The 14,189-nt window shown below is 27.3% G+C and overlaps 1 long non-coding RNA gene across 2 annotated transcripts; it reads left to right on the top strand.

Moving 5' to 3' along the window:
- Positions 1-961: 961 nt before the first annotated feature.
- On the top strand, positions 962-10,683 carry LOC128868436 (uncharacterized). Of its 2 annotated transcripts, none has more exons than XR_008455117.1 (3): positions 962-1,250; positions 1,741-2,159; positions 10,595-10,683. It is a non-coding gene; the product is annotated as an uncharacterized LOC128868436 (long non-coding RNA). The 2 variants fall into 2 exon arrangements; XR_008455116.1 differs by lacking the exon at positions 10,595-10,683 and adding an exon at positions 7,703-7,777 and having other exon boundaries at positions 1,741-2,263.
- Positions 10,684-14,189: the final 3,506 nt, after the last annotated feature.

The raw sequence follows: 14,189 nt of genomic DNA, 5'->3' as shown, positions 1-14,189 counted from the left end.
CGAGTTTGTACTGTACTTCTAAAGTTACTTTAGTTAAACAGCGCGTAAAAACTTTGCTATTTGAAAAATAATAAACATATTTCACAAAAGCTCTATTTCAAGTTTGAACTCTAAATAAATATTTTTTTTAATTATAGCTTATAAAAGCCTCATTTCAAGCTTTAAGCTCCAGAATTTGTTTTTTAAAGTACATTTTATAAGAGCTCCCTTTCAAGTTTTAAGCTCTAAACATTAAGAAAAACATATTTGACAAAAGCTTCTTCTAAGCTTTAAGCTCTCGGCATGTTTTCTTAAAACGTATTTTACAAAAGCTTCCTTTCAAGCTTTAAGCTCTCGACATTTTTTTAAAATCATATTTCACAAAGGCCTCATTTCATTTTTGCGTGTTAAAGAGTGGTTTAAACAGCATTTCATACTACAAGTTTTAAGCAAATGCACTTTTCTAACGCACTGTAAGCTCACAAGCTTCCACAAGCCTAGTATGCAGCACACTCAAAGCTTATTTATCTATACATCTGGAAAAGCTCCGCTAACACACCAAAAGCTCTATGTGGTATATGCAATACAGTTCCTGGATAATTTTCTCCCTGCTAATCGAGCGTGGACTTACAACTGATCTCGTTTATCGATCTGATCGATATGAGCTTGTGGCAAGATTTTACAAGCTTTTTAAGCTTTTTAAGCACTAGCAGTATGTTGAATTAATTTACAACGCAGCTTATATACAAAAAAATTCCTCCTTGTCCAAACTTAAGTCGCATTTTAACAATGAAAAAATTTTAAAAAGTATTAAAATATTTCGATTTCAATGAAAAGCTTCGATAAATGAAAACAAGCTCTTAAGTTACAAATGCAATTCTCCGCAAATTCATGTGTCAGTTGTGTTGTTGATATTTCAGTTATGGGCTTGCAAATGTGAGTGTGTAAATTATTTACGTTCTTTGTGTTTATATTCGATTGGTGTACACAATACATTTTCGGCAGCCGACATGCACTTAAAGAATTGAACAGTTACTTAATATACGGATATATTTATATTTTGTATATTATTGTATATTTATATGTAGCTCCAATGTGGCATTGCTTAAAATGTACAAAAGCTTTTAAGTTCGTTCATATTCCAGCACAAAAATGGTTTTACGATTTGTTTTAAATTTGAATAACACTAATAGATTTGGTTTTTGTTTAAATTCTACGATGCAGTAATATTTTGCATAGGAGTTGGTTTGGTCTCATACTAAAAGTATGTGGTATGTGGGTATAATATATTTATTACACAGCAAGTTTGTGAACTAAGCAAAAAAATAAATACCAAGAGGAGAGTAGCGAAAGAACATAAAAAAGAGCTTTCAAACGTACACGTATAGAAGGGTGAAGCTTAAGGAGAAAAAGCTACTAAAATTGTATACTTAAGCTTAAGCAGAGAGAATAAAGCGGAAAGGCGTTAATAAAAATATATATAAAAAAAAATAAAAGTTTATATAAATAACTTGAAGCAAACTTAAGAAAAAAGTATTTAATAGAGGCTTAAAAATATGAAGGAGCAAGCTGAATAAAAGTTTTACATAGGTTAGACAGAATTTCGCTTACAAAAATATATTTTTATATATAAAATGTGGGATGGGCAAACCGTTTTTTAGTACACTATATACTATGTAACTATGTGTAGAAGCAATGTGTGTTTTTTTTATTTTCTCAAAAGCAATGCTTTTAAATTTAGTTTGTTTCTTTTCCTTGAAGCGCACAAACACTTTCGAGCGATCGGGCGAGCAAGTTCATACAATACGAGTATAATCCAAAAAGGAGCGTATATGCTATATACGTGAGCCAGCAAGAGAATTCAAATGAAAACATACAACAGCATCGGCGCAAAGAGAGACTAATACAAGACACCATTACCCCAATGAAAAAAGAAAAAAACGCTCAATGAGCAAAATGCGAGCGCAAATGGCCAACAACACTTACTAATGATATTTATATGTAGTGGTGGATATGTGGGAGTAGGAGATGAAGGTCGAAAGTGGAGCGACAATACAACCAATGAGACAACGAGGCGAGTTAAGGAGTCAACGCGCTTGCGAGGAATGTAAATGAGCGAGATCATAATGAAGTGATGAGAAATGAATATAAATGAAGAATAAAATTGTTGGGATTGAAATGTGAGCAATTGAGAGAGCGCAAATGGATGTTTATGATATTAAAATAAAACGGTGAAATTATTGATATGAAATGATGCGGACCCAAAATATTTTATTAAAGACAGGTATGCAAAAAAAAATAAATAAAAATGATATAAAAGTTTCAAATGAAAAAAGAAAAATAAAAAGAAATTAAAAAAAATAAATAAAAAGAAATTAAAAAAAATAAAGTAAAAATCAAAATTACAAAAACATTAAAAAACGTTTCAATTAAAAAAATATTGAAAGAGAAAAATTAAAAGCACAATATAACTAGAGAATACAAGTAATTTAAAATTATAAAAAACTTAAGAAACGAATTGAGAAAAGATTAAAAAATTAAAAAAAGGTTAATAAAAATTATCAAATAAATTCAATAAAATTGTGTACAAAAATATGCCTATATATATACATAAATGGTTGCATATATTAAATAAAAATATATGTAAGTGCTATTAAAAAAATAATTAACTAAAAATAAAATGATTGATTTAAAAAAATTAAAATAAGCGAGCCCGCGCATGCGCATATGTGAAAAATAAAACAAAATCGGTAATATAAAACAACAAAAAAGAAGGAAAAATTTTGAAATGAAACCAAAATATTTCTAAAATAAAAATAGCACAAAACAGCAAATGCATGGAAAAAAATCAAAAATTAACAAAATGCATTTTTTTATAAAAAAAAAAATAAAAATTAATAAAACCAATTTTGATATAAAAGAAAATTTAAAATTTACAAATTATTTTCTTTCATATTTAAAAACAAGTTTTTTCAAAAGAGTGTAACTAAGAAAAGAAAGATATAGGAAAACTAAAATTAAAATTAATAAAATAATTTAAAAAGATAAATAAAATACATTTTTTATAAAAGAAAATTCAAAGTTAATAAAACCAGTTTTTTTTATGACAGAAAATTAAAAATTTATAAATTTATGAAAAATTGCAAATAAAAATTAGTTAAGTAAATTTTTTTTTTAAAGAAAATTTTAAATTTACAAATTATTTCTGTTCATATTTAGAAACAAGTTTTTTTCAAAAGAGTGTGTAACTAAGAACAGAAAAATAAAGAAAAACTAAAATTTAAATTAATCAAATACATTTTTTATAAAAGAAAATTGAAAAGTAATAAAATTAATCAAGAAAATTCATAGTTAATAAAACCAGATTTTTTATTAGAGAAAATTAAAAATTTATAAAACCAATTTTTTATAAAAAAAACTAAAAAAATTAGTTAAGTAAATTTATAAAAAATATGGATTAAAAAAGCCAATTTTTTTATAAAAGAAAGTTAAAAATTTATGAAACAAACTTTAATATGAAACAAATTAAAAACTTATAAAATCTTATTTTTGTATTTAAAAAAATAAGTTTATTTACGAAAATGTGAATCTATATAAATTTTAATGTAAGAAAATTAAAAATTAATAAAACAAACTGTTTAATAAAAACTAAAACTATAAATTAATAAAATAAATTTTTTTATAAAAAAAGATCAAAATTTAATAAAACCAAAAAAAAAACAAAAATAAAATTTGTAAAGTCAATTTTTTAATCAAAAAAAAAAAAAAACGTGACAATATCAATTGTTTAATAACGATGATAAAACCAATTTTTTTTATAAAATTTTTAAAATCAAAGAAAATTTATAAAATCAATTTTTTTATATAAAAATATACAATATTATAAACTAATATTCAAGCTTATTTAAAAAAATATGTATGTAAGTACTAAATAAAATAAAAACTACGAAAAAAATAGAAAATCAAAAATTAAAAGTTAATAAATACATTTTTTATAAAAAGAATTCAAAGTTAATAAACTGAATTTTTATATTGAAAAAACAAGTTTGTTTAAAAAATGTGTATGTAAGTACTACTTAAAAGAGAAATAAAGAAGAAAAAATTACAAATTAATAAAATAAAGTTTAATACAAAAAAAGGAAAAATTAAAAAAATACATTGTTTCATAAAAAAATCAAAATTTAATAAAACCAAAAACAAAACAAATTAAAATAAAAATTTCTAAAATCAATTTTTTAATAAAAAAAATAACAGAACCAATTGTTTTATTAATGTAAATTCAAAATTAATAAAACCAATGTTTTTATAAAAATTAATAAAATTAATTAAAAAAAAATATTAAAAAGTGTTTTTTTAATTAGAAATAAGTTTATTTAAAAAAAAATGTGTATGTAAGTACTAAATAAAATAAAAATGAAGAAAAATTAAAATTAAAAATTAATAAAATATTTTTTTTTTATAAAAAGTATTTAAAGCTAATAAACTAATTTTTTATATTTAAAAAGAAGTTTGCTTAAAAAATGTATAACTAAGTACTGCATAAAAGAAAAGTTAAGAAAAACTAAAAGTAAAAACTAAAATTTAATAGAAGCAATTTTTTTATAAAAAAAATTTGAAATTAATAAATAATTTTTTTTTGATTGAAAAAACAAATTTTGTTAAAAAATACGTATCTAAACAATACATTAAAAAAGAGAAACTAAAAGTAAAAGTTGAAAATTAAAAATTAATAAAATAATTGTTTTTATTAAAAAAAAAGAAACATAAAGAAAAACTAAAATTAAAAGTTAATAAAATAAACAGTTTAAGAAAAGCAAAAATTACTAATTAATAAAATAAATTTTTTGTAAAAAAATAAAAAAAAAAAATCAATAAAACAAAAATAAAAATAAAAATTTGTAAAATCAATTTATTAGTAAAGAAAAAAATAAAAAAATTTATGGTTTTATTAAAGAAAATTCCTAACTAGCAGAACACATTTTTTTTTTCGTAAAAAAAAAATAATAAAATCAATTTTTTATAAAAATATTTGAAATTAATAACTAACTTCTTTTCTATTTAAAAAACAAGCTTTGTTAAAAAATGTGTATCTAAGAAAAATTAAGAAAAGCCAAAAGTAAAAATTGAAAATTAGTAAAAGAAATTTTTGTATAAACAAATTTGAAATTAATAATTTTTTTTTATTGAAAAAACACGAGTTTGTTTAAAAAATGCGTGTCTAAGTACTAAGTGAAAAGAAAAATAAAGAAAACAAAAATTTAAAAATTATTGATTAAAAACTAAAATTTAAAAATTAGTGATTAAAAATAGAAAATAATTACCTACATTTCGTACAAAGTGAAAATGAGAATGAGATGAGAGAGAGATGAGCGGAAATCAAAAGAAGCTTTGAATACAAGCAGATTATGGCGTTGAAATTTATGATGAAGCAGATGAAAGAGATCCATATAAAAGTAGAAATTATTGTTTTTTGTTTATTTTTTTTGTTTTGTTTTTGTTTTTGCATAAAAATGAATGAGCGTACATGGAAGGCGACAATGTGTTTTCATGATATGTTACCGAGCAGATACGAGCAAATATATGAGTTTTGAGGAAAATTCTATGCAACTGGGGTTACGACTTTTACTATAGTTTTATAAATGTACGAGTAGATTAATTAAAAAAGCGTTTTTGTTTGTTTTTTTTCACATAATAAGTTCATTTCGATTTTCATTATTAATTTTACTTGGTTTTTTTTTGGTTTTGTTTTGTTTTTCAAATGTAAATATATGTAATAATAATAAACATAATAATAGTTGTTGTTGTTTTTGTTGTTGTTGTTACTTTACTTTGCATATTAATCATAATGCTACAAATATGTATGTAAGTAATAATCATAATATTCAATAGTCAAATTGTAATATTTGCTGTTTGTTGTACGTCGCAGTTATTTAGTTATTTAGAATAATAATTATGTATGTATGTATGTATGTATGTGTGTGTGTGTGTGTGTTGCAAATGCTAAGTAGTTGAAATTGAATTGTAATAATTGCTATTATCCATGAGAGAGAGAGGGAGAGAGAGCTGATAATCAATACAATAGTAATTGGAAAAGTAATCATTAATATACACAATCCACAAAATTTGCAAAAACTGGCAACTGGCACGCGCACATGTGCGTGTATGTGTGTGTGTACACGCATAATGCACTACGCGTACGTTTGTAAGTTTGTATGTATAAGTACTTTATTGCGACTTTATTGCGCACTGTAAGTGTGCGTATTCGTATTCGTGTGCGTGTATATGTGTGTATAGGTAGTTAAGTGTGATGTATACATACAGACAGTTATAAAACATACATACGCAGTTAATTAGCAGCAATAAGTAGTTACAATTAAATATGTTTGTGATCGTAAAACAATACTTTTTATGCAAATTTTTTATTTTTTGTTGTCACTATTAACGTAAATTGAATCAATCATTCATCAAAGTAGGTGGCTATGTGTCTATGTGTGCGCGTGTTGACGCATTTGTGTATGCATTTCGCCTTAAGTTGTACGTATGTATGGGTGGTGTATTTGTTGTGCTAATTCGTTTATATTTTGACTTGCTTATTTTTATAAATTTTTTTTTTTATAAATTTTTTATTTTTATAAATTTTTTATTTTTATAAATTTTTTTATTTTTATAATTTTTTTATAACTTCTTTTTATTAAAATTTTTTTTTCATATAACACATGCAAATCTATCAGGTTTTTTTGCTATTTTCGTAAGTTTCATTAATACTTTTTGTTTAGAGTAATGCGTTGCTAGTTGTGGCTGTAGTTTCATGCTTATTTCGTAATGCAATAGTTTGTGTTTAAGGGGACAGATACCTGCAAAATTTCGAAAAAAAAAATTTTTTTTTTCATAAAATGTTAATAAAGGGTGGTTAAATTTCAAGGGCCGATGTTGAATGTGAACCCCACCTAAACGCCAACGACACCGTTGGACTTCTTTCTTTGCGGTTATTTGAAAGAAAAGGTGTACGTCGATAAGCCAGCAACAATTCAAGAGCTAAAGGATGAGATAGTTCGGCACATTAACGGCATAGAACCTCAATTATGCCTCAGCGTCATCGAAAATTTGGACCATCGGATGGAGGTGTGTCGCCGAGGCTGCGCCGGCCATTTCACCAATATTTTGTTGCATACATAATTGAGCTATACCAATATTATCATAATAAAAAGAAATGACAATAATTTCTTTAAAAAATTGTATTTTATTCAAAATCAACACCGGCCCTTGAAACTTAACCATCGTTTATAATCCTTTATAAATAGAAACATTTTTAGAACGTAAATTTAAGTATTTCCTATATTATAGATCGTCAACCGTGACGACTCTATTCTTTGCGTACGAGCGCTAGGAGAGGTATACTTTCGTTGTATTTAAACTTTGGACGCGTTTTTCTCAAATCTATATTTTTCGAATTGGCGTAAACGATAACTCGAAAAGTTATTGACCGATTTCCCTGAAAATTTGCGTACGTAATATATTTTTTATGATATTACTTTCAATGTGAACACAAGGTTTTACAAATTTTTCAAAAAAATAATTTTTTCGAAGCAAAAATTGTAGGAAAATTCGCCCGAAAATTATTTTTTTTTAAGCATTTTATTCCACGCATTTTTTCCATTTGTTTTTAATTCATATAGAAATTATGACACAAATAAAGAAAAAAATTTTGGTTTTTTGTATTCAGGCCACTGACACCGAAGCTACAATGCCCGCCGATTGAGAAGCCCCGCTGCGACCTTCCTGGCAGAACTGAGTGCACATCCGCCATTTAAAATGATTTAAATGAAAAAAAAATATATTTATAATTTATTTAATAATATTAAATATTTATTTTAATGTATAAATAAACTGTATGCCAATTTTTAAAAAAATTTATTGATTTCCTGATTTTTTAAAAAATTTGAATAAAATCAGTGAAAATATGGCCGTTTGCAGGTATCTGTCCCCTTTAAAGCCTGACTTTCATTCACACTTCTCTAACCGCTTGGCAAAAACCTGCACGTGCGTGCCGTTTTGACTGCTTAAATGCACAACTTCACCTCAACTAAGGTGCACTGCAACTGCAGGACTGTAAGCTTTCGAGCTTTTGAGCTCTTAACTTAGCATGATCTTGATCAACCGTAATCACGGTTTTCTATTTTAACCTGCCGAGCTCTTATAATTTTGCGCTTTTACTCATTCGAGCTTGCGAGCTTTTCCGAAAATGCGCCGACAATTGAGAAATATCAGCACCAGTAACGAACGCTTGCCTTGCTTTTCTTTTTTACTTGCAGTATTGCATTCGCGCTTCACTAAAGCTTTTCACTGCTTGCCACAGAGCTTTGACTGTCCAAGTGGCCTATTTTCAATTACTCACTACATTTTTTTATTGCACTGCACTCCGCTTCTATGTATGTTATTATTATGCTTAAAAACACTTTAAAAATTAAATAAAATTCTTTTGCAAAAGCTCTTACTGACTCTTTGTCATCATTCAAACGCTTTTATTTCATGAATGGACGGTTTTTAATTCGTTTTTATGCTACTTTAAAGTAATTAACTGACGGCGTTTGTTTAATATTTGAAAAAATGAAACGAAGAAATAGGCGAGCTTGGAGCTTTTTGCAGCCTTTTTGCTATTGTTTGTATGTCAACATCCCATTTAGGGTGATTTCGGACTTTCTGGTGAAAGCTTTTTAAATATTACTCGTGTTCGAGCTTTTTGAAAAGCTCTAAGGCTTGTGTTGCTCAAAAGGTTTATATGGCGCTCTTTGAAACACAGAAAGTTTTGAAAGCGAAATAAAGCCGGGAAAGATTTAAGTTCTTCAAATCTAGCATGCGAAGAGAGCTTTAAGGCTTCTACGCTTTTTGCCGCGATCGGCAAATTTCGAGACTATTAACAATTAGCTTTTGTGAAAACTGGCCCGAAGTTGAAATGTTATAACTGAACTATTTTCTCTTTAATATTTCCCTCTATTGAACATTAAGGTTGCGTAATCCAAAATCAAGTCTTCGGTAGAGCTTTCCTTGCAAGTTTTTGAATTTTTTTTTTATATTCTCTATTGTCATTTAGTAGTTCCTTCTGTGTGCTACTGTTTTTAGGTTTAAAGCTATTGTGTTTTTTTGTTTTTGTTTGTAGTATTTGTTATTGTATGTTTGTGCTTTAAGTGCAACAATTGCAAAAGCTCCCAAGCTACTACAAAAAAACTCTTTGACTAATAAAGCATTAATGGCGTTGTTAAGAAGCTTTGAAAAATAAAATTTTGAAGGCAAAAAAAATATAAAAGCTTTGTGTCACGTGACAAAATTCGTAATTCTTAAGCTAATGAAAAATGTGGGAATTAAAAATATTGAAAATTAATGCTTTGACATTAAACACAGTTGCGAATTGAGTTGAAAAAATTTTTTTTTTTAAATATGGGTTGTGTTTTCATTTATGTGTTTTGATGTTTAATTTCATTTTCGTCAGTAAATAAATTTTCACGCTTGAAATTTTTCAAACTTAATTTTCGAGTCACAAAAATAATGACTAGGTAATTGAAGCTATTTAGTTTTTGCAACTCCTTGCGCTAATCCTTGTAGATACAGAATTATTATTTTAGTATTGTTTTTGGTAATTAAAATTCTTTTTTTTTCTTTCCATACCTTTTTTGCTCTCAACTATAGAACTGCCATTTAAAAGTTCACTACTTTCAATAAATATTTAAATGCTATTGTAAACATATTTACATACATATTTATACATATGTAGTGGTGTATAAGTAGTTTACCGTTATATCGATCTAGCGGCGCAACTTTCTAAACTTCAAATATAACGTTAGTTTTTTTGGTTTTGATTTTTTTTGTAACTCTCTAATTTTAGTGCAATTTTTCGATATCTTTATTCTTAAATTTTTGTTGTAATACGAGTATAATATTTTTTATTTTTTGTAAATGTAAAACTTCAATTAAATTCCCTAATAATGTTTTGTGAATACTTTATGCTGTATTTCTTATGCCGAATTTCGTTTTCGTAATTATTAACTTTTAACTTTAAATTCGCAAATCGGAAACCGATTTACTTTTTAAATCCGAACGAAAAATGTGCTTTCTTTTAAAACAAACAGAAAAGGCTTTTAAGAAAAAAATTTTTAAGGCAGCTTTTTTTAACCCAACGATTTTTTTATTTAACACAAAAAAAAAAAACAGAAAAAAGATGATAAACATTAAAGTATTAATGAAATAAAAAAAAAAAAATAAAAAAAAATAAATGAAAAAAATTAAAAAATAAATAAAAATTAAAAATTGCCTAAATATGCATACAAATTCAGAAAAGATGCTCACAGATAACAGTTATTAAATCGTTTATTAAAAAAAATTTTCCACTAAAAGAAACCTAGTTGTATAGTATATATGTATTAAATATTATACTAATTTCAATAAGTATGGATGGTGAGATTATTAAGGGGACAGGTACCTCAAAAACTTGGGAAAAATTTTTTTTTTTTCATAAAATGTTAATATAAGCATTTTGTTCCGCGAATTTTTTCCATTTTTTTAATTCATATAGAAATTATGACATTAATAAACAAAAAACTTTTTGGTTTTTTGTATTCAGGTCACTGACGCCGATGCTACAAAGCCCGCCGATTGAGAAGCACCGCTGCGACCTTCCTGAAAGAATTGAGTGTACGTACATCCGCCATTTTAAATGATTAAAATAAAAACAAATTTTTTTGTATTATTTTAATGTATAAATAAACTGTATGCCAGTTTGGAAAAAAATATATTTACTTCTTCATTTTAAATAATTTTAATGAAAATCAGGAAAAATTTGGCCTTACAGGTATCTGTCCCCTCAAGAACTGCTTTCGCTAAATTTAGGAATGGCTAACATTAAGAAGACAACAAAACAAAAATAATATTGCACGAATGAGGGAAATGTGCTCTCTTTAAGAAATTAAATAAAAAAAGTCGTAACAAAGTTGTACCTAAAGCTTATTAAATGCTTTGTAAACACATCGCAACTTCACATTCTAAAAATATAGAATTATGCGAAACTTTCGCTAATATTTTCATAACTTTGTAGCTTTCATTCTCAACAAAGCTTCCACCTGCACAATTTTGTAGCCTTTAAGCTTCGCGAAAGCTTTGTAAACACATCGCAACTTCACATTCTAAAAATATAAAATTACGCGAAACTTTCGCTAATATTTTCATAACTTTGTAGCTTTCATTCTCAACAAAGCTTTCACCTGCACAATTTTGTAGCCTTTAAGCTTCGCGAAAGCTTTGAAGAACAATAAACTGTTCCAAGTAAAAAAATATATACAAAATATAATAATAAAAGTCTAATAATAGCCTTTTACCAATACAAAGCACAAAAACGTTACCGAAAAGTCGTTGCTAAAGCGCTCAGTGTCATATAAGTGAGCAGCAGGCTGGCGGTTATTCCATTTGTTGTGTTTTTATGTGCTTGAGAAAGCAAGTGGCTTGTAAAAATACTGCCAACCTCTTAATTAACAAAGCTAATAACTTATTTGCAGTGTTTAAATTACCGTCATCGAGGGGGGAAACATTTTTTTCAATAAAAATCACTTAAAGTCTTTTGAGAGTATAATAGACGGGGGTATATGTGGCTGTGAAAGAAGAATTTCACGCCAGAAGAATTTTTTTTAAGATACTGTAAGCTTTTTCGTGCGTAAAGCTTAGCACTCAGTAGCCTTGCCAAATTAGCGAAAGTGTATTGCTTAGGACCAGCTTTTGACAGCTTTAATTCGGTAATTGCTTTACATAAATAAAGTGTCTATATAATATTAACAAGCCGAACGCGATAGAGTTTTCTATAAAGCAGAATACGTGTATGAATAATAATAGTCGAAACGAAAAATAAACATTTAATAAGCTTTTAGAAAAATTTTAGTTGCACTAAATATTTACAGCTGATTCAAGCTGATTAGAGTGAATGCACACAAAAAGAGTCTAGAGGCTAATGCATTAGAGCGAATGGAAGCGTTGATGTGGAAGAAATGAGAAAGCACTAATGCATGAAATGAGGCAAAGTATGGAAGCTCAGTTAAGGCAGAGACTAAACTGAGAATGAAAATTAATTATAATTAAAAATAAAACAATAATAATTAAAAATAAAATAATAATAATTAATAATGAATAAAAGAAAAGAAAGAAAAGAAAATAAACTAAAAGCAAATAAAAGTGAAGATAAATGAAAATGAGAGTTCGAGGTAAAATATTTGCTGTGTGAAATGAGCAGCGTTTCTGATTGCGATGCAAACAAAAATTATAGGCTGAAAATGATTGCTATTAGCTATATTAGGAAAAGATGAAAACATTTCTTCAATATCCAGCCTGCTTGAGGCATGAAACGAAGAATTCAAAATGGTCCTAATAAAGGTGCTCATGTTAAGAGAAACAATTTTTCTCTTATGCGCTGAGTTTTTCACATTATAGCAGGAGCGCTCAGCTTCGCTCAGCTCTTATTTCGTTCATCATTTTAAAACTTGATTTGCCTCTATGTCTTCTTCATGCCTAAGAATCGTTTAATTTAAAGGAATCAAAAACTATTTGAGTTTCAAGTGGAGCTCAGTTGAGACTATTTAGTTCAAGATTTTATTTCCCCACTTGAGTCAGTTGTGAGGCATAAAGATAATAATGCTATTAGGTCGAAATGAGAGCGCCTATGTAAAGGGAAATCATTTTCTGTTATACATAAAAATGAGTTATAGCAGGGGCGCTAAGCTTAGCTGTAAATTTTAACTTCAACTGCGTCTCATTTCATTCAGCAGGAAACTTGATTTTACTTTGCCATTCATCAAAAGGCATTAAAAACTATTTGAATTTCAGGAGGAGCTCAGTTTAGACTACTTAGTGCGAATTTTCACTCCACCTTAGTATCAGTTTTGCTCTGTATGCAGTAAACTCGATTTAAAAAAGTTGAAGCTAAGAGCATTTCTAATAGGGGAGCTCAGCTTAGTTCAAATTTCAACTTCAACTGCATCTCATTTTGTTCAGCATGAAGCTTGGTTTTACTTTTTCCTTTATGAATACAAAACATTTAAATAAAAGGAATTAAAAATCAGCTGAGTTTTAGAAAAAATATTAAAAAGTTAAATTTTGTACGAAAATGTTTTTTCATTATTTTTCTAATACATTCTTTTACAATTATTTCTTTCTATTTATTCTTTAGATAACCTTAAGCTGGTATTAGCTTTCATGAAAACTCCAACTCAGATAGTCAGAAACGGGAAGTCAAAAACACTTAAGTGCTTTAAACTGGCAGACTGAGCTCCATATGGTGCCTAATGCTTTACAGAGACTTCTAAGTTGATTGGCGTAAAGCTGAGTAAAGTGGGATTCTCAGTTCCCAATGCTCAACATATTAAAAACGCTGCATTAAAAAAGAGGCATGCAGGCATGCATGAGGCAGTACAAATAAGTTCGCTCTTCGCAAATAATTAAAATCAACGGAACTCCTCAATTATAATAGAGAGTCTTGCTGCAGGTATGGGAGGCATATTCACAGGGGATATTAAAAATGAGGTATGCGGAGTAAAAATACAAGACGAGAGCAAAAAGCAGAAATACATTTTTGATAGAAATAATTAATAGAGGATATATTTAACCCTAACTTAATTAGCACACTGGCTATTGGGGATTTCGGTGCAATAGAAAATTAAATACTAGATTTAAATGAAAAAAATCGTGATCTGGAAAATGAACAAGCAAATGAATGTGAGCGATAAATACGAAATATATATTGTGAAAATGAGAGTGATTCAGCCAAGCAAGATGTGCAAAATGAAGTATGTAAATTGAGGGAACCTAACACAAGGAAATCAACTTATTAAAAATTGTGCATATGTGAGAGAGAGAAAATGCGAAGAAATGAAAATTATATATATAAGAGAGTAAATGAAGCATAAGATTGAGAATATTTAAGTGAGCATGATTAATGAGCGACAATAATGAAGAAGGGAATGAGAGATTAAGTGAAAACTCTATCAACTGACAGCAACGTTATTAAAAAAAAATGCACAAATGATCAACGGAAAATACTAAAGTTCAAAAGCGATCTAATGATAAATAACGAGTTCTAATAGAGTAAGCTGAGAAATGAATGAAATGAATAAGCGAAAAAATGCATGGAAAGATGAGCTCAAAAATGAAAGCACAAAAAGAAGCGCACATAGTTACAT

The sequence above is a fragment of the Anastrepha ludens genome, chromosome 6, assembly GCF_028408465.1.
Source record: "Anastrepha ludens isolate Willacy chromosome 6, idAnaLude1.1, whole genome shotgun sequence".
Taxonomy (NCBI): domain Eukaryota; kingdom Metazoa; phylum Arthropoda; class Insecta; order Diptera; family Tephritidae; genus Anastrepha; species Anastrepha ludens.
Note: the sequence above shows the minus strand (reverse complement) of the source record. Positions and strands in the feature narration are given on the sequence as shown.